Source organism: Taudactylus pleione, unplaced genomic scaffold (assembly GCF_031769625.1).
Source record: "Taudactylus pleione unplaced genomic scaffold, aTauple2 ptg000579l, whole genome shotgun sequence".
Classification (NCBI taxonomy): domain Eukaryota; kingdom Metazoa; phylum Chordata; class Amphibia; order Anura; family Myobatrachidae; genus Taudactylus; species Taudactylus pleione.
In genome coordinates, this window is record NW_028284981.1 from 4,135,812 (window position 1) to 4,162,513 (window position 26,702).

Here is a 26,702-nt window from a genome sequence, read left to right on the forward strand (position 1 = left end):
GTTTGCTATACATTGGTGGGGTGGTGATGATTTTTTCAAGGATATCTGCTTCCTCTTCCAACGAGAGATCCATGGATTGGACATTGGAGCAGATGTCAGGATTCTGAGCTACGGCAGACGCAGCATAATCCCCATCATCATCATCATCATCGCCTCTACAGCATTTGCTTCCGCAACATCCCATTTTGCAATGGAAACTTCTTACCACCAGCTCCCTTCAAGAAGTGAGCACCAAGCCAAACAGCTCAGTGTATATGATCCATATGTGACCTCATAATGGCCAGACTTGGTAATACATTGTGACATCACCAGTCTGTGTAATCAGCAGAAGCAGCACCTATCATACCTATGTGACTTTTTCTTGGTACCCATCAGTTGTAATAAAACATACTGTCCCCAGTTATTTCCAACCAGAGTTGACCAGTGACACAATCAGCACCATTAGTCAGTGCTGCCTATGCTTACTTATCAATCTGCCTCCCTTGGAGATAGAAGTAAAACAAGCTGAGCTCCACAGTGATGCTGAATGTACCCATATACACATATATCGTGAGATGAGAGGGCCGAACTGACACTGATGTGTTGCTTTATTTTAAATAGTTTTTGTTATAGGAATAATAAATATAACAAAACTTTTACAATGTCAAGAAAATCATGGAAAGCATGAGATAGTACTGATCTTTTCAATTTAGTTTGAGTGTCGTGGGTGTGTAGACCGACTTCCTTGCTGGTGTGTAAGAACAGTGGCCGGGTTAAGCTTCCACATGCAGTCACGCGGATATTTAGTATACATGAGCGGATTCTCACATTACCATAATGTAGTAAGCAGACAGCCGTAAAAGTGACCAGGGATACGTCTCTCTCTCAGAATCAGCCTTGCCACACCTCTCTGTTCATTGGGTACACCCACTTTGGCAGATGGTCACACCCCCTCAGCGGGCCCCTATCACTGCGTTCCCCTGGTAGGCCCTTCATGCTCCAGTGCACAGTCCATCACTGCATAAGTGGAGGGTTTGCCTGTATCCAGGCCTGAAGGACACACAGTCACGGCGATCATTACATGTTTTCTCTTATCTCTGGTCAATTTCAAAGAGGAATGAAGAATGCCCAATATTTCCCAAGCTGGGAAAATGGGGGCATAGAAAACTAAATGGGTAGAGTTATAGAGGTCAATTTGCCTCCAGAAATGTATAACAGAAGGACATTCCCACATGCAGTGCACAGGAGGCAGTGCTTGGAGGTTCACATTTTGAACAAGCAGAATTGAGAGCCCAGTAGCGGGGAGGGGACAGGGAGCACCTATGGTATATATTAATAAACATTGCCCTATAAGAACTAACTGTAAGCATTTTGCAGGAGTAGGATAGTGTCATAAACAACTGGTCAATGGAAAGGGTAGGATTTTTTTTTTATGACCTACGGAGGTACTGGTCATGTATGGAAATGTCCCTGTCTCTCACCAGAGGCTTACACACAAGAGAATCAAGGCTGTTATACCAATCAGATAAGGAAAAGTCAGTAATAACTGAGTGTACTTGGTGCCCAGCAGAGACCAGAAATTGTAGCCTGGGGGATGGGGGACTCTTAGCATTGGCCCAGGAGGAATGGACAATCTATAAAAGGTGATTTCTGGTATAGAACAAAGGGGCTAGCTGTGTCTTGGGAGTTAAAATTCCCATTTTGTCTGGTCCATATTGTATGTGAGGCTAATCTTTTGAGTTTGTGTGGACATCAGACATTTTGGGTCCTCCCCAAAGCCTTACGTTCCCCCTCTCACATTATTTTGGGATATCTATGTGATTATACACTCAATGAAAATAGAGATGAGCGGTTCGGTTTTGGCTCAGATCTACCCACCAAGTTCAGATTTTAGAACAAGGCAAAACGTCATCTTTCATGGACAAAGATGATGTTTTTCTTAATTTTGAGATGCGAACTTGGTGGGAAGATCCAAGCCAAATCCAAATCGCTCAATAAAACTGACTTGTGTAAGTTGAGTTATTATTATTATTATTATTAAATTATGTGGCTGATGTGCATATTATTTATTTCTGTTTTATGCTTGTTTGTCAGGTTTGTACCACTTCACAAATGTTTCTTTGAGGTGAGTCTATGTGACCGGGTGTGGTATTGGGAATTGTGGCCAGTGGCGTAACTAGGGTCTTCGGAGCCCAGGATAAATGTAAGATTGTAAGCAAAAAATGGGCGTGGTCAGAAAAGGGGCATGGTTCCTGAGAATGAGGCGGGCCAACATGACACGCCACCAATTTCTTGTCAGTCTGGGAACATTCCTTTCTATTCCATATGCACCTTACCTATACGGTGGTTTCTCACAATGTGGAACCTCTGAAGAAATACATCCTCCCTGGGACAACGGCATCTTCAGTTGGTATTCACTATTCATGTAGGTGACATCATCTGGAAGATGCCTGTTTGTGTAGGAGTATTAACAAGGTCATCATCATACGATAACGGTTCAACCAGACTCGTTCCCCATGTAACTTCCTTCCCCCTGCGTCTCTCAGTCACACCATCATCTCACTGCATCATCTCTTAGCCACACCATCATCTCCCCCCCGCTTCATCTCTCAGCACACCATCACTGCCCCCCCTGCATCAACTCTTCGCACACCTCCCCCCCTGCGTCAACTCTCAGCACACCATCACCCCCCATGTCAACCCTCTGCACACCATCAACCCGCCCCTGTGTCAACTTTCTGCACACCATCACCCCCCTGCGTCAACTCTCATCACACCATCACCTTCCCCCTGTGTTGTCTCTCAATACACAGACACACACTGACACATATACATACACACAGACTGACAGACACACACACTGACACAGATACACACACACACCTTTCACACAAATGCAGCCAACCAAGTAAAAACATCACTGACGTCAATTGAAAGTCACCCCCCCTCGCGGCAGTCCGACCCTCCCTTACCTGGCTGGTCCGGAGCGGAGAGAGCGCCGGGGAAGAAGAATCACCCTGTCACAGGCACCTCCAGCGGCAGCTCTCAGTATAGAGAGAATGGGAAGACTGCCTGGGAGTGGCTGCGTGCTTCTCCTGCATCTCCTCCTACAGGCCTTCAGCAGCAGCTACTGGCACACATGCCTGTTTGTTCAATATTCAGTCTGGGAGCAATGGAGATGCCGTGGGGTTCATTGGGCTGGGGGTCACGGTGTCCTGACCAGCGGGGCCCCACTCCCCACTCTGCTGGGCTTGCCACGGTGCCATGGGCACATGCCCCGCTTACACTGCCCTGGTTACGCCACTGATTGTGGCCTTTCCTATTTTGTTTATCCTTATTTTCATAAAGAGCTATATTGACCCTCTTTGTAGGCTGGAATTTCTCCTTACTTTGCTGGTACCTATTGCTCCTGTTATTTTTATTTCTCATTGCGAGGGCCTGGAAAGCTCCTTCAGCCACCCGTCTCATCGATATTATCCTATTAGGGGTTTTGTATCTGTGGACTACCTGTACAGTATATTATAAAGCTGTTACCTGCTCGTTTTTGACCTTGTTCTGTCCTGTATTTTTTGTTTTCTTTCGTATATTCTGTACTTATCATTCACCACACTACACCACTCACTGGATATGCTTTAAACTTTTTCATATTGTCTTTTTGTCTTGTCTTTGAAATTGTACGTATATTTAATGTTATTTCCTTTTATTGCTGTCTTCATTCATGCCAGTCCTTTTGTATTGTTTATTCTAAAACTGCACATTTGTCTTGTCTGAAATGTGTTCTGTTGTTATTTTCGGTGTAAAAAATTCCAAAAATAATATAATTAAAAAACCCTGCAAAGGACAGCTCTTCAAATAAGAGCTGGGTCGGACTGGACCACAGGGTTATGGGGAAATCGCCGGTAGTCCCCACTGCCTATGGGCCCACCCCACTTTTCTAAGTGTTAGGTTCCAGACCTCAAATTATAGATTGTTACTCTATTAGACAGTAAGTTACCTGGAGGAGCAGGACCACTGATCAACATGGGGGCTTGGTTCCCTTCTAATGGTTAGGCAATCATCTGTGGTTGCTTTGCACAACCCCTCTGGTGGATGACCGCACCCTTTAAGCATGGGCCCCTACCACTGCATTCCCCAAGGTGGGCCCTTCATGCACTTCTGTTAAACACGCAGCTAACAGGCAGCTCTATTGTATTCAGTCCAAATACTACTGAATACACACACTTGCAATATGATTGCATACACCATCGATAAATATCATTCTGTCACACACGTTTGTTTGAAACAAACTCACTGGTGTCCATGCAATACCCAGCGTGTTTGATACGGGGCCAGACATGATTCTTAGTAAATATACACCTATGTATTTATATACAGTATACGTTAATATGGGGCGTGAGGCTGTATTTTGCCTAAGACCCCACAGGTCTTAGGGCCTGAGTCAGTAGCAGGCGCAGGGGCGTATTTATAATGGGTGTAGGGTGTGCGGGGCACACGGCCCCTGGGTCCAGTAGACTTATACTAGTTCCCGGAGTCTACTGCTGCTGTCAGTCGCAGGCGGCATCAGGGAGAGAGGAGGGGTCCCCAGACGGGGAATGCACATGGGCCGCCTCCTCTCTTAATGTGCCCCTGGCATGGAGCCACGAGCAATAACAAAGTGGGCGGAGGCGGTTCCTTCCCATCACCTCCTCTTTGACTCCACTGAGCTGCGTCCCATGCTGGCCCTGATGTCAGCTAGCCCGGATGGCATGAATTGAGCGTCAGTCACACAGGAGGAGAGATCACAGTGGCTGTTTCCCTGCTGCTGAGGGGAGGCCTGAGCCGGGTGCTGTGTTGAGAGCTTGGTTGGTGGCACCCAGGACTGGGAGGAGCCTGAGCGGTGAGTCTGGTGCAAATTATCAGTGACTGCAGTGGTTATGTGTGAGTTCTCTGACTGCACTATGCTATCCAGCCATTTCAGCTGACCACCAAGCTGCTGGATCATTCCAGTTTCCATCTGGTGGTTGATCAATTATTGTGCGCTCCCATACATTTCTGACTCTGTGTGCGCTCATACACACCAGCCTGGGGGTGTACAGATGTGTTACATACACCTTTTCTCACATTGCTCCAAATAGCTCCATTGGACGTACTACAGACTTTGCCATTTAGCTGCTCCAAACATCTTTTTCTTTTACTATGGATCTTATTCACATACCAATTCCTGTGTGACCAAAGTATTCATCTAGTGTCCCTGGTATACTGTGAGTGAATCTGTAGGCCGCTACACTGTGACTATGACACAGAATTTAGGAAAAAGTATTAATCGTTATCCATGGCAGATTCATCCGAGTTGCGGCAAGCGTCTCATGCTATACAGTATGTCGCAAAAACGCTATGTGAATGAGGACACAGAGGTCACCTGTATCTGTACGCTTAGGGCCTGATTCAGACCCTCTCACTAAGATGTGATCGCTCTCACGATGTGTATGCAAATTGCGTAGGCAGTGCAACCACACAGCAATGCATTAGCAAGCCCAGTATTTCTTATAGAGCGATCACATAGTGTATGTAGACACCCATCAGCCTGTTTTAAGACGCCCACTTGTGCACATCATGTCCAGGAAGTGTATGCAACCATCGGTACATCGGGTAACATCAGATGCTATCGCAGCGCTTGAGGTTGACCACTTCAGTGTATAAACAAGCCAGGTGACGTGTACTATGATGCTGTCTTTTTATTATGCACACCTCTAACACGCCGTGGAGATGCTCAGGCACGCCTGCGTTTGCACCTCCACTGCCCCGTTTTTAATGGCCAGCACGTTACCACCTACCAAACGTCTTCTCCTGTCACTCACTCTGCTGGGCTGTCTATGTGCAGCGAGCGAATGCATTGTGAACTTTCGCTAAGGTATGCGCATGCACACTTCATACCATCGGCAGCAACAAAAGTATGCATCTTAGCGAGCGGGTCTGAATCAGGCCCTCAGGCCTCTTACTAGCTGCTTTTTTCTCTTTTTCTGCCACTCATGGGGCCTATTCATCATCACTTAATTTTTACAAAAGCAGCTTAAAATTAACATTTTCACCTGCAATTGTAAAAATTAAGTTATCGGGCCATTCATCACGAAGGTAAAACAGGAGATATCACAGATATATCTCCTACTTACCTTTCTCTAGCAGATTGGCCGCTGTCCCCATGCACTAGTATCACAGATATCTCCTGCTTACCTTTCTCTAGCAGATTGGCCCGCTGTCCCCATACACTAGTATCACAGATATCTCCTGCTTACCTTTCTCTAGCGGATTGGCCCGCTGTCCCCATACACTAGTATCGCAGATATCTCCTGCTTATCTTTCTCTAGCGGATGGGCCCGCTGTCCCCATACACTAGTATCACAGATATCTCCTGCTTATCTTTCTCTAGCGGATTGGCCCGCTGTCCCATACACTAGTATCACAGATATCTCCTGCTTATCTTTCTCTAGCGGATTGGCCCACTGTACCCATATACTAGTATCACAGATATCTCCTGCTTACCCTTCTCTAGCGGATTGGCCCGTTGTCTCCATACACTAGTATCACAGATATCTCCTGCTTACCTTTCTCTTGCGGAATGGCCCGCTGTCCCCATATACTAGCACGGTGACAGAATTCATCAAGCACCAAAGATATTATATTTTCGGAGCTTGAGTGCGGCGAGTTAGAATGTTAATTATCAGACCCCAATAATTAACATAATGAACATTACCCTAAGGGGTAAATTTACTAAATGTTGATTTAGCTAGATTTAAAACACAGATGGGCTTTCCAAATGCAAATTTTGCATATTTATCATCCGTAGGGTTTCATCTTCAATTGGAAGTTGAAACCCTATGGATGATAAATATGCAGATTTTGCATTTAGAAAGCCCATCTGTGTTGATGAGTGACCATATAGACGTACAGTGCTGCCGGCCTAGTCTATTATACAGGTCATAGAACTCTGCGGTGTCCTCTGATATCTATAGTAATGTAAGGTAGGGGGGTATATTGCACCTTATGATACACAAGATTTAATTACATTTTGTAAGAAATAGAACTTGTGGACAGTATTAGCAACTTATATATTAATAAACATTGACCTATAAGAACTAACTGTAAGCATTTTGCAGAAGTAGGATAGTGTCATAAACAACTGGTCAATGGAAAGGGTAGGATTTTTTTTTTATGACCTACGGAGGTACTGGTCATGTATGGAAATGTCCCTGTCTCTCACCAGAGGCTTACACACAAGAGAATCAAGGCTGTTATACCAATCAGATAAGGAAAAGTCAGTAATAACCGAGTGTACTTGGTGCCCAGCAGAGACCAGAAATTGTAGCCTGGGGGATGGGGGACTCTTAGCATTGGCCCAGGAGGAATGGACAATCTATAAAAGGTAATTTCTGGTATAGAACAAAGGGGCTAGCTGTGTCTTGGGAGTTAAAATTCCCATTTTGTCTGGCCCATATTGTATGTGAGGCTAATCTTTTGAGTTTGTGTGGACATCAGACATTTTGGGTCCTCTCCAAAGCCTTACGTTCCCCCTCTCACATTATTTTGGGATATCTATGTGATTATACGCTCAATGATAATAGAGATGAGCGGTTCGGTTTTGGCTCAGATCTGCCTGCCAAGTTCAGATTTTAGAACAAGGCAAAACGTCATCTTTCATGGACAAAGATGATGTTTTTCTTCATTTTGAGATGCGAACTTGGTGGGAAGATCCAAACCAAATCCAAATCACTCAATAAAACTGACTTGTGTAAGTTGAGTTATTATTAAATTATGCGGCGCGCAGCAAAAAATGGGCGTGGTCAGAAAAGGGGCGTGGTTCCTGAGAATGAGGTGGGCCAGCATGACAAGCCACCAATTTCTTGTCAGTCTGGGAACATTCCTTTGTATTCCATATGCACCTTACCTATACGGTGGTTTCTCACAATGTGGAACCTCTGAAGAAATACATCCTCCCTGGGACAACGGCATCTTCAGTTGGTATTCACTATTCATGTAGGTCACATCATCCAGAAGATGCCTGTTTGTGTAGGAGTATTAACAAGGTCATCATCATACGATAGCGGTTCAACCAGACTCATTCCCCATGTAACTTCCTTCCCCCTGCGTCTCTCAGTCACACCATCATCTCACTGCATCATCTCTTAGCCACACCATCATCTCCCTCCCTGTGTTGTCTCTTCTTAGTCACACCATCTCCTCCTCCCCGCTTCATCTCTCAGCACACCATCACTGCCCCCCCTGCGTCAACTCTTCGCACAACCCCACCGCGTCAACTCTCAGCACACCATCACCCCCCGTGTCAACCCTCTGTACACCATCAACCCCCCCTGTGTCAACTCTCTGCACACCATCACCCCCCTGCGTCAACTCTCATCACACCATCACCTTCCCCGTGTTGTCTCTCAATACACAGACACACACTGACACATATACATACACACAGCCTGACAGACACACACAGACACAGATACACACACACACACCTTTCACACAAATGCAGCCAGCCAAGTAAAAACATCACTGACGTCAATTGAAAGTCACCCCCCCTCGCGGCAGTCTGACCACCCCTTACCTGGCTGGTCCGGAGCGGAGAGAGCGCCGGGGAAGAGGAATCACCCTGTCACAGGCACCTCCAGAGGCAGCTCTCAGTATAGGGAGAATGGGAAGACTGCCTGGGAGGGGCGGCGTGCTTCTGCTGCAGCTCCACCTACAGGCCTTCAGCAGCACCAATAGGCACACATGCCTGTTTGTTCAATATTCAGTCCGGGAGCAATGGAGATGCCGGGGGGGTCATTGGGCTGGGGGTCACGGTGTCCTGACCAGCGGGGCCCCCCTCTGCTGGGCCTGTCACAGCGCCATGGGCACGTGCCCTGCTTGCCCTGCCCTGGTTACGCCACTGATTGTGGCCTTTCCTATTTTGTTTATCCTTATTTTCATAAAGAGCTATATTGACCCTCTTTGTAGGCTGGAATTTCTCCTTACTTTGCTGGTACCTATTGCTCCTGTTATTTTTATTTCTCATTGCAAGGGCCTGGAAAGCTCCTTCAGCCACCCGTCTCGTCGATATTATCCTATTAGGGGTTTTTGTATCTGTGGACTACCTGTACAGTATATTATAAAGCTCTTAACTGCTTGTTTTTGACCTTGTTCTGTTCTGTATTTTTTGTTTTCTTTCATATATTCTGTACTTATTCTTCATCACACTACACCACTCACTGGATATGCTTTAAACTTTTTCATATTGTCTTTTTGTCTTGTCTTTGATATTGTACGTATATTTAATGTAATTTCCTTTTATTGCTGTCTTCATTCATGCCAGTTCTTTTGTACTTTTGTATTGTTTATTCTAAAACTGCACATTTGTCTTGTCTGAAATGTGTTCTGTTGTTATTTTGGGTGTAAAAAATTCCAAAAATAAAATAATTAAAAAACCCTGCAAAGGACAGCTCTTCAAATAAGAGCTGGGTCGGACTGGACCACAGGGTTATGGGGAAATCCCCAGTAGTCCCCACTGCCTATGGGCCCACCCCCCTTTTCTAGGTGTTAGGTTCCAGACCCCAAATTATAGATTGTTACTCTATTAGACAGTAAGTTACCTGGAGGAGCAGGACCACTGATCAACATGGGGGCTTGGTTCCCTTCTAATGGTTAGGCAATTATCTGTGGTTGCTTTCCACAACCCCTCTGGTGGTTGACCGCACCCTTTAAGCATGGGCCCCTACCACTGCATTCCCCAAGGTGGGCCCTTCATGCACTTCTGTTAAACACGCAGCTAACAGGCAGCTCTATTGCATTCAGTCCAAATACTACTGAATACACACACTTGCAATATGATTGCATACACCATCGATAAATATCATTCTGTCACACACGTTTGTTTGAAACAAACTCACTGGTGTCCATGCAATACCCAGCATGTTTGATAAGGGGCCAGACACGATTCTTAGTAAATATACACCTATGTATTTATATACAGTATATGTTAATATGGGGCGTGAGGCTGTATTTTGCCTAAGGCCCTGTGGGTTCTTAGGGCCTGAGTCAGTAGCAAGCGCAGGGGCGTATTTATAATGGGTGCAGGGTGTGCGGGGCACACGGCCCCTGGGTCCAGTAGACTTAGACTAGTTCCCGGAGTCTACTGCTGCTGTCAGTCGCAGGCGGCATCAGGGAGAGAGGAGGGGGCCCCAGACGGGGAATGCACATGGGCCCCCTCCTCTCTTAATGCGCCCCTGGCATGGAGCCACGAGCAATAACAAAGTGGGAGGAGGCGGTTCCTTCCCATCATCACCCATGGCTCCTCCTCTTTGCCTCCACTGAGCTGCGTCCCATGCTGGCCCTGATGTCAGCTAGCCCGGATGGCATGAATTGAGCGTCAGTCACACAGGAGGAGAGCTCACGGTGGCTGTTTCCCAGCTGCTGAGGGGAGGCCTGAGCCGGGTGCTGTGTTGAGAGCTTGGTTGGTGGCACCCAGGACTGGGTGGAGCCAGAGTGGTGAGTCTGGTGCAAATTATCAGTGACTGCAGTGGTTATATGTAGTGATGAGCGGTTCGGATTCTGAGGAATCCGAACCTCTCCGAACAGGTGGAATCCGAGTCCACCCGAACGCAAGTTCGGGTGTTCCCGCCTGACTCGGATTCCACCTCGAGGCCGAACGTCACCCGTCCGGCGTCGGATTCTCGCGAGAGCCGAGTGACGTTCGGCCTCAATAAAAAGGCGCGGCGCCCGGCAGTCGGCGCCATTTCTCGCGTGACGCGTAGTTAGGTAGTTAGCTAGTGCGCTGTCTGTTCTAGTGTTAGATAGATTAGAGTAGGCAGTGCTCTGTGACTTTACTGGGCATAAGCCCTTGTGTGTGCTCCGTGACTGGGCATAATAAGCCCACTGTGTGTATGTGTACTCTACTACTCACTGTATTATACAAGCTCCATGACAACTGACAGGGCATAGCCCACTGAGTGTATTATACAAGCTCCGTGACAGGGCATAGCCCACTGAGTATTATACAAGCTCCTTGACAGGGCATAGCCCACTGTGTCTATTATACAAGCTCTGTGACAGGGCATAGCCCACTGTGTCTATTATACAAGCTCCGTGACAGGGCATAAGCCCACTGTGTCTATTATACAAGCTCTGTGACAGGGCATAGCCCACTGTGTCTATTATACAAGCTCCGTGACAGGGCATAGCCCACTGAGTGTATTATACAAGCTCCGTGACAGGGCATATGCCCACTGAGTATTATACAAGCTCCGTGACAGGGCATAGCCCACTGAGTGTATTATACAAGCTCCGTGACAGGGCATAGCCCACTGTGTCTATTATGCAAGCTCCGTGACAGGGCATAGCCCACTGTGTCTATTATACAAGCTCCGTGACAGGGCATAGCCCACTGGGTCTATTATACAAGCTCCGTGACAGGGCATAGCCCACTGAGTGTATTATACAAGCTCCGTGACAGGGCATAGCCCACTGTGTCTATTATACAAGCTCCGTGACAGGGCATAGCCCACTGAGTGTATTATACAAGCTCCGTGACAGGGCATAGCCCACTGTGTCTATTATACAAGCTCCGTGACAGGGCATAAACCCACTGAGTATTATACAAGCTCCGTGACAGGGCATAGCCTACTGTGTCTATTATACAAGCTCCGTGACAGGGCATAGCCCACTGAGTGTATTATACAAGCTCCGTGACAGGGCATAGCCCACTGTGTCTATTATACAAGCTCCGTGACAGGGCATAAGCCCACTGAGTATTATACAAGCTCCGTGACAGGGCATAGCCCACTGTGTCTATTATACAAGCTCCGTGACAGGGCATAGCCCACTGGGTCTATTATACAAGCTCCGTGACAGGGCATAGCCCACTGAGTGTATTATACAAGCTCCGTGACAGGGCATAGCCCACTGGGTCTATTATACAAGCTCCGTGACAGGGCATAAGCCCACTGAGTATTATACAAGCTCCGTGACAGGGCATAGCCCACTCAGTGTATTATACAAGCTCCGTGACAGGGCATAGCCCACTGAGTATTATACAAGCTTCTTGACAGGGCATAGCCCACTGTGTCTATTATACAAGCTCTGTGACAGGGCATAGCCCACTGTGTCTATTATACAAGCTCCGTGACAGGGCATAGCCCACTGAGTGTATTATACAAGCTCCGTGACAGGGCATATGCCCACTGAGTATTATACAAGCTCCGTGACAGGGCATAGCCCACTGAGTGTATTATACAAGCTCCGTGACAGGGCATAGCCCACTGTGTCTATTATACAAGCTCCGTGACAGGGCATAGCCCACTGTGTCTATTATACAAGCTCCGTGACAGGGCATAGCCCACTGGGTCTATTATACAAGCTCCGTGACAGGGCATAGCCCACTGAGTGTATTATACAAGCTCCGTGACAGGGCATAGCCCACTGTGTCTATTATACAAGCTCCGTGACAGGGCATAGCCCACTGAGTGTATTATACAAGCTCCGTGACAGGGCATAGCCCACTGTGTCTATTATACAAGCTCCGTGACAGGGCATAAACCCACTGAGTATTATACAAGCTCCGTGACAGGGCATAGCCTACTGTGTCTATTATACAAGCTCCGTGACAGGGCATAGCCCACTGAGTGTATTATACAAGCTCCGTGACAGGGCATAGCCCACTGTGTCTATTATACAAGCTCCGTGACAGGGCATAGCCCACTGAGTGTATTATACAAGCTCCGTGACAGGGCATAAGCCCACTGAGTATTATACAAGCTCCGTGACAGGGCATAAGCCCACTGTGTCTATTATACAAGCTCTGTGACAGGGCATAAGCCCACTGTGTCTATTATACAAGCTCCGTGACAGGGCATAGCCCACTGAGTCTATTATACAAGCTCCGTGACAGGGCATAAGCCCACTGAGTATTATACAAGCTTCGTGACAGGGCATAGCCCACTGAGTGTATTATACAAGCTCCGTGACAGGGCATAGCCCACTGTGTCTATTATACAAGCTCCGTGACAGGGCATAAGCCCACTGAGTATTATACAAGCTCCGTGACAGGGCATAAGCCCACTGTGTCTATTATACAAGCTCTGTGACAGGGCATAAGCCCACTGTGTCTATTATACAAGCTCCGTGACAGGGCATAGCCCACTGAGTCTATTATACAAGCTCCGTGACAGGGCATAAGCCCACTGAGTATTATACAAGCTTCGTGACAGGGCATAGCCCACTGAGTGTATTATACAAGCTCCGTGACAGGGCATAGCCCACTGTGTCTATTATACAAGCTCCGTGACAGGGCATAGCCCACTGTGTCTATTATACAAGCTCCGTGACAGGGCATAGCCCACTGAGTGTATTATACAAGCTCCGTGACAGGGCATAGCCCACTGTGTCTATTATACAAGCTCCGTGAAAGGGCATAGCCCACTGTGTGTATACAAGCTCTGTGACTCCAGTTCATAGTGATAAAGTAATATGGATCACGAGAATGAACTGAGAGGAGAGCAGAAACAACATGTAAATGCTAGCATTGCAGCGGCTGGAAGTCCATCACTTTTATCTAAAGCTGATGCTCAAGGGCGTAGAGGCTTTAAAACCTTAGGGAACCTGAAATCAAAAAATTTAGATTTTACAGGGGTAAAGACAAAAAAAAAACCTCTAAAGACTACTACTTTTGCAGAGAAACAGAAAATTGGCAACATACCATTCACCACACGTAGCGGCAAGGAAAGACTCAGGCTTTGCCCTTTATTTCTGAGTGGTGGTTCTGCAGCTGTCAGTGAGGCATCTTGTGCCTCTCGTGATGATAAAAGACCTTTTCAATCAGACTATAGAAGTGTGAAAAAATTTAAAACCAATAAGGCAGTCGAACAAACTGTGTTTTTTGAAACACAAATGTCAGAAATCCCTGAGGAGAGTCTAAGTGGGTCCACAAGTGGCATTTCTATGTGTAAGCCTGACCTTTCAGAGAAGCCGCCCTCCACAGTTTCTTTTCCATCTGTAGTTGTGGGGATGAGCAGTATTGCCGAGGACATAGAAATTGAGGATGCCACCGTGGAATTGCAAGAGGATGAGAGGAATATATGTGCAGCTGATGCTGGCACTAATGAGGATGTTGAGGATGAGGATATTATTTGTATAAGTCAGGCACCAGTGGAAGCAGCTCTTGGCCAAGATAAGAAGGCCATTGCCATGCCTGGGCATAGAACCAAGAAATCCACATCTTTTGTGTGGAATTACTTTTACCCAAACCCTGACAACGTTTGTCAAGCCATTTGTAGCCTCTGTGAGACCACAGTTAGTAGAGGTAGGGACGTTAAACATCTAGGAACCTCTACGCTATTACGTCATCTGCAGCGAGCTCATGACAGGTGTTTGATAACAGAAACTACTGCAAAAAAAATGACAACAAGCAGTCCAGCATTAGCTAGATGCCTTCTCTCTACTAAATCCCAGCACCTGCAATCTCCACCGACAACACCTTCCTCCTCAATATCCTCAGGAATGATCAGTGGTAGTACAACATCCAATTTATTAGTGCTAAGTCACGGTGACTCCTCCAATTTCCAGGACACCTCAGAAGAAACTGAATCTTTGAGCGCTAGGCCTGCTGCTGCTGCTGCTGCTGCTGGTGGATCTTCATCCCAGAAGTGGACAAAGAAGACTACTAGTAGTATACCAAAAAAACAATTGACTGTTAAAGAATCTCTTGCAAGGGGAAGCAAGTATGACAGCTCTCACCCTGTCGCACAGCGGATCACTGACGCCATGACAGCTATGCTAATATTAGATCTGCGTCCAATATCCTCAATTAATGCAGTGGGATTTACACAGCTAGTTGAGGTCATGTGTCCCCGGTACCAAATTCCATCTCGGTTTCATTTTACCCGAAAAGCCATTCCTCGGCTGTACCAGGACGTTAAACAGAACCTAATTATTGGTCTGCAAAATGCTATTGTACCCACTGTCCACTTAACCACAGATATGTGGACAAGCGGTAGTGGACAAACTAAAGATTACATGACTGTGACAGCCCACTGGGTGGGTGAATCGCCTTCAGCAGCAGCAGTATCTAACAAACAACACCAGCTCATTCAGAGGCAGGCAACTCTGTGCATCACCGGATTCAATAAGAGGCATACCGCTGACAACCTCTTAGAAAAACTAAGAGATGTCATAGAAACATGGCTTACCCCACTTGGACTCTCCTCAGGATTTGTGATTTCTGACAATGCTACAAATATAGTGAAAGCATTACAGCTGGGTGAATTCCAACACATCCCCTGTTTTGCTCACACAATAAACTTAGTGGTGCAGGGTTTTTTAAAAAACGACAGGGGCGTTCAGGAGATGCTGTCTGTGGCCCGAAAAATTTCGGGACATTTTCGGCATTCAGCAACAGCGTGCAGGAGATTGCAGCACCTGCAAGAGCAGTTTAATTTGCCCTGCCATCAACTGAAGCAAGAAGTGGTAACGAGGTGGAACTCAACCCTGTATATGCTTCAGCGGATGGAGGAGCAGCAAAAAGCCATCCATAGCTATACGACAAGCCATGACATTGGGAGAGGAGGGGGAATGTACCTTACCCCAGCACAGTGGAGAGTACTTTCTGTCTTGTGCAAGGTGCTCAAACCATTTGAAGTTGCCACTTGTGAAGTGAGTGCTGACACTGCTAGCTTGAGTAAGGTGATTCCCCTGATTTCGCTTTTGGAAAAGCAGCTGGAGAAATTGAAGGATGATATTAAACAAAGTGATTCCGCAAAGTATGCTGGACTGATAGATCAAGTCCTTTGTTCGCTTCGCCAGGATCCACGGGTGGCCAAGATCTTGAAATCTGATCATTATATTTTAGCAACCATTCTTGATCCTAGGTTCAAGTCATATGCTGTGTCTTTCTTTACAACTGACCCAGATCTTAAAAGAACCAAAGCGCTCCTGGTGAGCAAGTTGGCAGCTGAAGTGACACATGGCACTACGATGACGTCTCCTCCTTCGGTTTCTGCAGCAGCAGCCAGAAAAAAATGCACCTTTTCCAAAAGACCCAGTGGTGATGCAGATAAGTCAAGTCAACATTTTGACATCTGGTCGGGTCTAAAAGATTTGCCCAACACCAGTGACACCTCTACCGCAACTCCATCTAATACGATTACCATCCAAAGAATGGTGGAGGATTATTTTCAGGACACCATACACGTAGACATGTCACAGAGTCCCTTCGAATATTGGAAGAAAAAAAAGGCAATTTGGAGACCCTTGTATAAACTGGCTTTGCATTATTTAAGCTGCCCACCCTCCAGTGTGTACTCGGAGAGAGTTTTCAGTACAGCCGGGAACCTTGTGAGTGAACGACGAAGGAGGTTACTTCCACAAAATGTAGAAAAAATGATGTTCATTAAAATGAACTGGAAATTTCACGAGGAAAACCTTTCCCACCAATCACGTCACAGTACAGATACTTCTGTAATGGTAGATTCCAGCGGGGATGAACTGATATTGTGTGAGGAATCGGATGATGTACACACTGATGAGGGTGAGGATGGCAATGATGGTGACATCATGCCACTGTAGACCTGTTGCCTTTAGTAGATTGGAAGATTTTTTTGTGGGGGCCCAAACAAACCAAGCACTTCAGCCACAAAGTGGCAGTACCTGTCGCTGAAATGCTTTGTTTGTTAAAGTGTGCATGTCCTTTTTAAGATCCAACATAAAGGGTGGGTGGGAGGGCCCAAGGACAATTCCATCTAGCACTACCTTTCATTTCTGCCACTGCTGTGTGGCATAGTTTCATAGATGTGCTTTAAACTGTGGTGTCTGTGCCACTGCGCCGCTGCTCTGACGCTTGGTCACCAGTCAGCTCACTGCAACCTTTGGCCAATAATGGTGAAACGAATAATTTAAGCTGTGAGGTGGTCTAAATTGACTGTAAATGACTGGAAATTAATGTTATTGAGGTAAATAACACTCTAGGAAGAAAAAAAAGCCCAATTTATGTAATTTTAGCTTTTTTTGCCAATTTTGGCAAAAAATCCAAATCCAAATCCAAATCCAAATCCAAAGCCAGTCACCGCAGTTTGGCAAATCCAAATCCAAATCCAAAGCCGGATGACGAATTAGAACCAAATCCAAATCCAAATCCGCCAAAAATGGTCCGGCGCACATCCCTAGTTATATGTGAGTTCTCTGACTGCACTATGCTATCCAGCCATTTCAGCTGACCACCAAGCTGCTGGATCATTCCAGTTTCCATCTGGTGGTGGATCAATTATTGTGCGCTCCCATCCATATCTGACTCTGTGTGCGCTCACACACACCAGCCTGGGGGTGTACAGATGTGTTACATACACCTTTTCTCACATTGCTCCAAATAGTTCCATTGGATGTACTACAGACTTTGCCATTTAGCTGCTCCAAACATCTTTTTCTTTTACTATGGATCTTATTCACATACCAATTCCTGTGTGACCAAAGTATTCATCTAGTGTCCCTGGTATACTGTGAGCGAATCTATGACTATGACACAGAATTTAGGAAAAAGTATTAATCGCTATCCATGGCAGATTCATCCGAGTTGCGGCAAGCGTCTCATGCTATACAGTATGTCGCAAAAATGCTATGTGAATGAGGACACAGAGGTCACCTGTATCTGTACGCTTAGGGCCTGATTCAGACCTTCTCACTAATATGTGATCGCTCACACGATGTGTATGCAAATTGCGTAGGCAGTGCAACCGCACAGCAATGCATTAGCACACCCAGTATTTCTTATAGAGCGATCACATAGTGTATGTAGACACCCATCAGCCTGTTTTAAGATGCCCACTTGTGCACATCATGTCCAGGAAGTGTATGCAACCATCGGTACATCGGGTAACATTAGATGCTATCGCAGCACTTGTGGTTGACCACTTCAGTGTATAAACAAGCCAGGTGACGTGTACTATGATGCTGTCTTTTTATTATGCACACCTCTAACACGCCGTTGAGATGCTCAGGCACGCCTGCGTTTGCACCTCCACTGCCCCGTTTTTAATGGCCAGCACGTTACCACCTACCAAACGGCTTCTCCTGTCATTCACTCTGCTGGGCTGTCTATGTGCAGCGAGCGAATGCATTGTGAACTTTCGCTAAGGTATGCGCATGCACACTGCATACCATCGGCAGCAACAAAAGTATGCATCTTAGCGAGCGGGTCTGAATCAGGCCCTCAGGCCTCTTACTAGCTGCTTTTTTTTCTCTTTTTTTGCCACACATGGGGCCTATTCATCATCACATAATTTTTACAAAAGCAGCTTAAAATTAACATTTTCACCTGCAATTGTAAAAATGAAGTTATCGGGCCATTCATCACGAAGGTAAAACAGGAGATATCACAGATATCACAGATATATCTCCTACTTACCTTTCTCTAGCGGATTGGCCCGCTGTCCCCATACACTAGTATCACAGATATCTACTGCTTACCTTTCTCTAGCGGATTGGCCCGTTGTCCCCATACACTAGTATCACAGATATCTCCTGCTTATCTTTCTCTAGCGGATGGGCCCGCTGTCCCCATACACTGGTATCACAGATATCTCCTGCTTTCCTTTCTCTTGCGGATTGGCCCGCTGTCCCCATACACTAGTATCACAGATATCTCCTGCTTACCTTTCTCTAGCGGTTTGGCCCACTGTCCCCATACACTAGTATCACCGATATCTCCTGCTTACCCTTCTCTAGCGGATTGGCCCGCTGTCTCCATACACTAGTATCACAGATATCTCCTGCTTACCTTTCTCTTGCGGAATGGCCCGCTGTCCCCATACACTAATATCACAGATATCTCCTGCTTACCTTTCTCTTGCGGAATGGCCCGCTGTCCCCATATACTAGCACGGTGACAGAATTCATCAAGCACCAAAGATATTATATTTGCGGAGCTTGAGTGCGGCGAGTTAGAATGTTAATTATCAGACCCCAATAATTAACATAATGAACATTACCCTAAGGGGTAAATTTACTAAATGTTGATTTAGCTAGATTTAAAACACAGATGGGCTTTCCAAATGCAAATTTTGCATATTTATCATCCGTAGGGTTTCATCTTCAATTGGAAGTTGAAACCCTACAGATGATAAATATGCAGATTTTGCATTTAGAAAGCCCATCTGTGTTGATGAGTGACCATATAGATGTACAGTGCTGCCGGCCTAGTCTATTATACAGGTCATAGAACTCTGCGGTGACCTCTGATATCTATAGTAATGTAAGGTCGCGGGGTATATTGCACCTTATGATACACAAGATTTAATTACATTTTGTAAGAAATAGAACTTGTGGACAGTATTAGCAACTTATAACGGTTTTATGTTAATCAATACCAATAAATGTATAACACTATGGGCAGTTAGATCATTTTTTGCGTCACAATTTCCAAACGGTAAAATGCGTTAACTAAATAAACACGATTGCTTGTAAATACAGATTTGCAAAAATTGCAAGATGTGTGTCGGTCTGCGCCAGGATTGTGTCATGCATACAACACATACACTTACTTTTTGTTGTTATAAATTGGTTTATTGCTAATTATATACAAATGTTTTTCTTTCTCCTGGTTTTCCTTCTCTATTTTAATTTCTGATGATAGAACCGTGGGCAGGAGTTAGTTTTGCTCCTACTCATGTCTTGCTCTCTGCAGAGAGTCCATATATAAATAGAGCATGGGGGTTCACCATCGATCTTCCTCTTCCACCATCGATAGTCTTGCTGCACACGCTCTCATATGTCAGCATACAGCTTCTCCCAGTATGTATCAATCGTTTTTGCCCAGTTGTTTCTTTATTAGCGCCACCCATGTTCGGGGAGTTGCGGCGACAGGGGCCATCCATTTTCTGGCTATCATCACCGGTTAAAATAAGCAATGTATCCAAAAATAGATGTGGATTCCGATTATCCATGACAGGACGCTGACCAGCATATATAGATATGGGTCGTCAGCATTATTACAGCCAATGATGTTTCCTTCACCGTTGTTAAAACTTTCTTCCACAGGCTCCTCCGGCTCCTCCTCCTCACGTATACTGGGAAGATTTTCTTCCACAGGCTCCTCCGGCTCTTCCTCCTCAGGTATACTGGGAAGATTTGGCCTAAATGCATAGCTATTGTATTTGTACATCCTACGTTTGCTATACATTGGTGGGGTGGTGATGATTTTTTCAAGGATATCTGCTTCCTCTTCCAACAAGAGATCCATGGATTGGACATTGGAGCAGATGTCAGGATTCTGAGCTACAGCAGACGCAGCATAATCCCCATCATCATCATCATCATCATCGCCTCTACAGCATTTGCTTCCGCAACATCCCATTTTGCAATGGAAACTTCTAACCACCAGCTCCCTTCAAGAAGTGAGCACCAAGCCAAACAGCTCAGTGTATATGATCCATATGTGACCTCATAATGGCCAGACTTGGTAATACATTGTGACATCACCAGTCTGTGTAATCAGCAGAAGCAGCATCTATCATACCTATGTGACTTTTTCTTGGTACCCATCAGTTGTAATAAAACATACTGTCCCCAGTTATTTCCAACCAGAGTTGACCAGTGACACAATCAGCACCATTAGTCAGTGCTGCCTATGCTTACTTATCAATCTGCCTCCCTTGGAGATAGAAGTAAAACAAGCTGAGCTCCACAGTGATGCTGAATGTACCCATATACACATATATCGTGAGATGAGAGGGCCGAACTGACACTGATGTGTTGCTTTATTTTAAATAGTTTTGTTATAGGAATAATAAATATAACAAAACTTTTACAATGTCCAGAAAATCATGGAAAGCATGAGATAGTACTGATCTTTTCAATTTAGTTTGAGTGTCGTGGGTGTGTAGACCGACTTCCTTGCTGGTGTGTAAGAACAGTGGCCGGGTTAAGCTTCCACATGCAGTCACGCGGATATTTAGTATACATGAGCGGATTCTCGCATTACCATAATGTAGTAAGCAGACAGCCGTAAAAGTGACCAGGGATACGTCTCTCTCTCAGAATCAGCCTTGCCACACCTCTCTGTTCATTGGATACACCCACTTTGGCAGATGGTCACACCCCCTCAGCGGGCCCCTATCACTGCATTCCCCTGGTAGGCCCTTCATGCTCCAGTGCACAGTCCATCACTGCATAAGTGGAGGGTTTGCCTGTATCCAGGCCTGAAGGACACACAGTCACGGCGATCATTACATGTTTTCTCCTATCTCTGGTCAATTTAAAAGAGGAATGAAGAATGCCCAATATTGCCCATGCTGGGAAAATGGGGCATAGAAAACTAAATGGGTAGAGTTGTAGAGGTCAATTTGCCTCCAGAAATGTATAACAGAAGGACATTTCCACATGCAGTGCACAGGAGGCAGTGCTTGGAGGTTCACATTTTGGACAAGCAGAATTGAGAGCCCAGTAGCGGGGAGGGGACAGGGAGCACCTATGGTATATATTAATAAACATTGCCCTATAAGAACTAACTGTAAGCATTTTGCAGGAGTAGGATAGTGTCATAAACAACTGGTCAATGGAAAGGGTAGGATTTTTTTTTTATGACCTACGGAGGTACTGGTCATGTATGGAAATGTCCCTGTCTCTCACCAGAGGCTTACACACAAGAGAATCAAGGCTGTTATACCAATCAGATAAGGAAAAGTCAGTAATAACTGAGTGTACTTGGTGCCCAGCAGAGACCAGAAATTGTAGCCTGGGGGATGGGGAACTCTTAGCATTGGCCCAGGAGGAATGGACAATCTATAAATGGTGATTTCTGGTATAGAACAAAGGGGCTAGCTGTGTCATGGGAGTTAAAATTCCCATTTTGTCTGGCCCGTATTGTATGTGAGGCTAATCTTTTGAGTTTGTGTGGACATCAGACATTTTGGGTCCTCCCCAAAGCCTTACGTTCCCTCTCTCACATTATTTTGGGATATCTATGTGATTATACACTCAATGAAAATAGAGATGAGCGGTTCGGTTTTGGCTCAGATCTGCCCGCCAAGTTCAGATTTTAGAACAAGGCAAAATGTCATCTTTCATGGACAAAGATTATGTTTTTTTTCATTTTGAGATGCAAACTTGGTGGGCAGATCCAAGCCAAATCCAAATCACTCAATAAAACTGACTTGTGTAAGTTGAGTTATTATTATTATTATTAAATTATGTGGCTGATGTGCATATTATTTATTTCTGTTTTATGCTTGTTTGTCAGGTTTGTACCACTTCGCAAATGTTTCTTTGAGGTGAGTCTATGTGACCTGGTGTGGTATTGGGAATTGTGGCCAGTGGCGTAACTAGGGTCTTCAGAGCCCAGGATAAATGTAAGATTGGCGGCGGAACCCCCCTCACCACAGAGGAAAATTTGTGTTGTGCGTCTTTGGCGCGCAGCAAAAAATGGGTGTGGTCAGAAAAGGGGCGTGGTTCCTGAGAATGAGGCGGGCCAACATGATATGCCACCAATTTCTTGTCAGTCTGGTAACATTCCTTTCTATTCCATATGCATCTTACCTATACGGTGGTATCTCACAATGTGGAACCTCTGAAGAAATACATCCTCCCTGGGACAACGGCATCTTCAGTTGGTATTCACTATTCATGTAGGTCACATCATCTGGAAGATGACTGTTTGTGTAGGAGTATTAACAAGGTCATCATCATACGATAGCGGTTCAACCAGACTCGTTCCCCATGTAACTTTCTTCCCCCTGCGTCTCTCAGTCACACCATCATCTCACTGCATCATCTCTTAGCCACACCATCATCTCCCTCCCTGTGTTGTCTCTTCTTAGTCACACCATCTCCTCCCCCCCGCTTCATCTCTCAGCACACCATCACTGCCCCCCCTGCATCAACTCTTCGCACACCTCCCCCCTGTGTCAACTCTCAGCACACCATCACCCCCCGTGTCAACCCTCTGCACACCATCAACCCCCCCCCTGTGTCAACTCTCTGCACACCATCACCCCCTTGCGTCAACTCTCATCATACCATCACCTTCCCCCCTGTGTTGTCTCTCAATACACAGACACACACTGACACATACATACACACAGACTGACAGACACACACACTGACACAGATACACACACACACACACACACACACCTTTCACACAAATGCAGCCAGCCAAGTAAAAACATCACTGACGTCAATTGAAAGTCACCCCCCCTCGCGGAAGTCCGACCCCCCCTTACCTGGCTGGTCCGGAGCGGAGAGAGCGCCGGGGAAGAAGAATCACCCTGTCACAGGCACCTCCAGCGGCAGCTTTCAGTATAGAGAGAATGGGAAGACTGCCTGGGAGGGGCTGCGTGCTTCTGCTGCAGCTCCTCCTACGGGCCTTCAGCAGCACCTACAGGCACACATGCCTGTTTGTTCAATATTCAGTCCGGGAGCAATGGAGATGCCGGGGGGGGGGCATTGGGCCGGGGGTCACGGTGTCCTGACCAGCGGGGCCCCACTCTGCTGGGCCTGCCACGGCACCATGGGCACATGCCCCGCTCGCCCTGCCCTGGTTACGCCACTGATTGTGGCCTTTCCTATTATGTTTATCCTTATTTTCATAAAGAGCTATATTGACCCTCTTTGTAGGCTGGAATTTCTCCTTACTTTGCTGGTACCTATTGCTCCTGTTATTTTTATTTCTCATAGCGAGGGCCTGGAAAGCTCCTTCAGCCACCCGTCTGTTCGATATTATCCTATTAGGGGTTTTTGTATCTGTGGACTACCTGTACAGTATATTATAAAGCTGTTACCTGCTTGTTTTTGACCTTGTTCTGTCCTGTATTTTTTGTTTTCTTTCATATATTCTGTACTTATCCTTCACCACACTACACCACTCACTGGATATGCTTTAAACTTTTTCATATTGTCTTTTTGTATTGTCTTTGAAATTGTATGTATATTTAATGTTATTTCTTTTTATTGCTGTCTTCATTCATACCAGTCCTTTTGTATTGTTTATTCTAAAACTGCACATTTGACTTGTCTGAAATGTGTTCTGTTGTTATTTTGGGTGTAAAAAATTCCAAAAATAAAATAATTAAAAAACCCTGCAAAGGAGCTGGGTCGGACTGGACCACAGGGTTACGGGGAAATCCCCGGTAGTCCCCACTGCCTATGGGCCCACCCCACTTTTCTAAGTGTTAGGTTCCAGACCTCAAATTATAGATTGTTACTCTATTAGACAGTAAGTTACCTGGAGGAGCAGGACCACTGATCAACATGGGAGCTTGGTTCTCTTCTAATGGTTAGGCAGTCATCTGTGGTTGCTTTCCACAACCCCTCTGGTGGATGACCGCACCCTTTCAGCATGGGCCCCTACCACTGCATTCCCCAAGGTGGGCCCTTCATGCACTTCTGTTAAACACACAGCTAACAGGCAGCTCTATTGTTTTCAGTCCAAATACTACTGAATACACACACTTGCAATATGATTGCATACACCATCGATAAATATCATTCTGTCACACACGTCTGTTTGAAACAAACTCACTGGTGTCCATGCAATACCCAGCGTGTTTGATACGGTGCCAGACACGATTCTTAGTAAATATACACCTATGTATTTATATACAGTATACGTTAATATGGGGCGTGAGGCTGTATTTTGCCTAAGACCCCACAGGTCTTAGGGCCTGAGTCAGTAGCATGCGCAGGGGCGTATTTATAATGGGTGCAGGGTGTGCGGGGCACACGGCCCCTGGGTCCAGTAGACTTAGACTAGTTCCCGGAGTCTACTGCTGCTGTCAGTCGCAGGCGTCATCAGGGAGAGAGGAGGGGGCCCCAGACGGGGAATGCACATGGGCCCCCTCCTCTTTTAATGCACCCCTGGCATGGAGCCATGAGCAATAACAAAGTGGGAGGAGGCGGTTCCTTCCCATCACCTCCTCTTTGACTCCACTGAGCTGTGTCCCATGCTGGGCCCTGATGTCAGCTAGCCCGGATGGCATGAATTGAGCGTCAGTCACACAGGAGGAGAGATCACGGTGGCTGTTTCCCTGCTGCTGAGGGGAGGCCTGAGCCGGGTGCTGTGTTGAGAGCTTGGTTGGTGGCACCCAGGACTGGGAGGAGCCTGAGCGGTGAGTCTGGTGCAAATTATCAGTGACTGCAGTGGTTATGTGTGAGTTCTCTGACTGCACTATGCTATCCAGCTATTTCAGCTGACCACCAAGCTGCTGGATCATTCCAGTTTCCATCTGGTGGTGGATCAATTATTGTGCGCTCCCATCCATATCTGACTCTGTGTGCACCCACACACACCAGCCTGGGGGTGTACAGATGTGTTACATTCACCTTTTCTCACATTGCTCCAAATAGCTCCATTGGACGTACTACAGACTTTGCCATTTAGCTGCTCCAAACATCTTTTTCTTTTACTATGGATCTTATTCACATACCAATTCCTGTGTGACCAAAGTATTCATCTAGTGTCCCTGGTATACTGTGAGCGAATCTGTAGGCCGCTACACTGTGACTATGACACAGAATTTAGGAAAAAGTATTAATCGCTATCCATGGCAGATTCATCCGAGTTGCGGCAAGCGTCTCATGCTATACAGTATGTCGCAAAAACGCTATGTGAATGAGGACACAGAGGTCACCTGTATCTGTACGCTTAGGGCCTGATTCAGACCCTCTCGCTAAGATGTGATCGCTCTCACGATGTGTATGCAAATTGCGTAGGCAGTGCAACCGCACAGCAATGCATTAGCACGCCCAGTATTTCTTATAGAGCGATCACATAGTGTATGTAGACACCCATCAGCCTGTTTTAAGACGCCCACTTGTGCACATCATGTCCAGGAAGTGTATGCAACCATCGGTACATCGGGTAACATCAGATGCTATCGCAGCGCTTGAGGTTGACCACTTCAGTGAATAAACAAGCCAGGTGACGTGTACTATGATGCTGTCTTTTTATTATGCACATCTCTAACACGCCGTGGAGACGCTCAGGCACGCCTGCATTTGCACCTCCACTGCCCCGTTTTTAATGGCCAGCACGTTACCACCTACCAAACGGCTTCTCCTGTCACTCACTCTGCTGGGCTGTCTATGTGCAGCGAGCGAATGCATTGTGAACTTTCGCTAAGGTATGCGCATGCACACTTCATACCATCAGCAGCAACAAAAGTATGCATCTTAGCGAGCGGGTCTGAATCAGGCCCTCAGGCCTCTTACTAGCTGCTTTTATCTCTTTTTCTGCCACACATGGGGCCTTTTCATCATCACTTAATTTTTACAAAAGCAGCTTAAAATTAACATTTTCACCTGCAATTGTAAAAATTAAGTTATCGGGCCATTCATCACGAAGGTAAAACAGGAGATATCACAGATATATCTCCTACTTACCTTTCTCTAGCAGATTGGCCCGCTGTACCCATGCACTAGTATCACAGATATCTCCTGCTTACCTTTCTCTAGCAGATTGGCCCGCTGTCCCCATACACTAGTATCACAGATATCTCCTGCTTACCTTTCTCTAGCGGATTGGCCCATTGTCCCCATACACTAGTATCACAGATATCTCCTGCTTATCTTTCTCTAGCGGATGGGCCCGCTGTCCCCATACACTGGTATCACAGATATCTCCTGCTTATCTTTCTCTAGCGGATTGGCCCGCTGTCCCCATACACTAGTATCACAGATATCTCCTGCTTACCTTTCTCTAGCGGATTGGCCCGCTGTCCCCATAC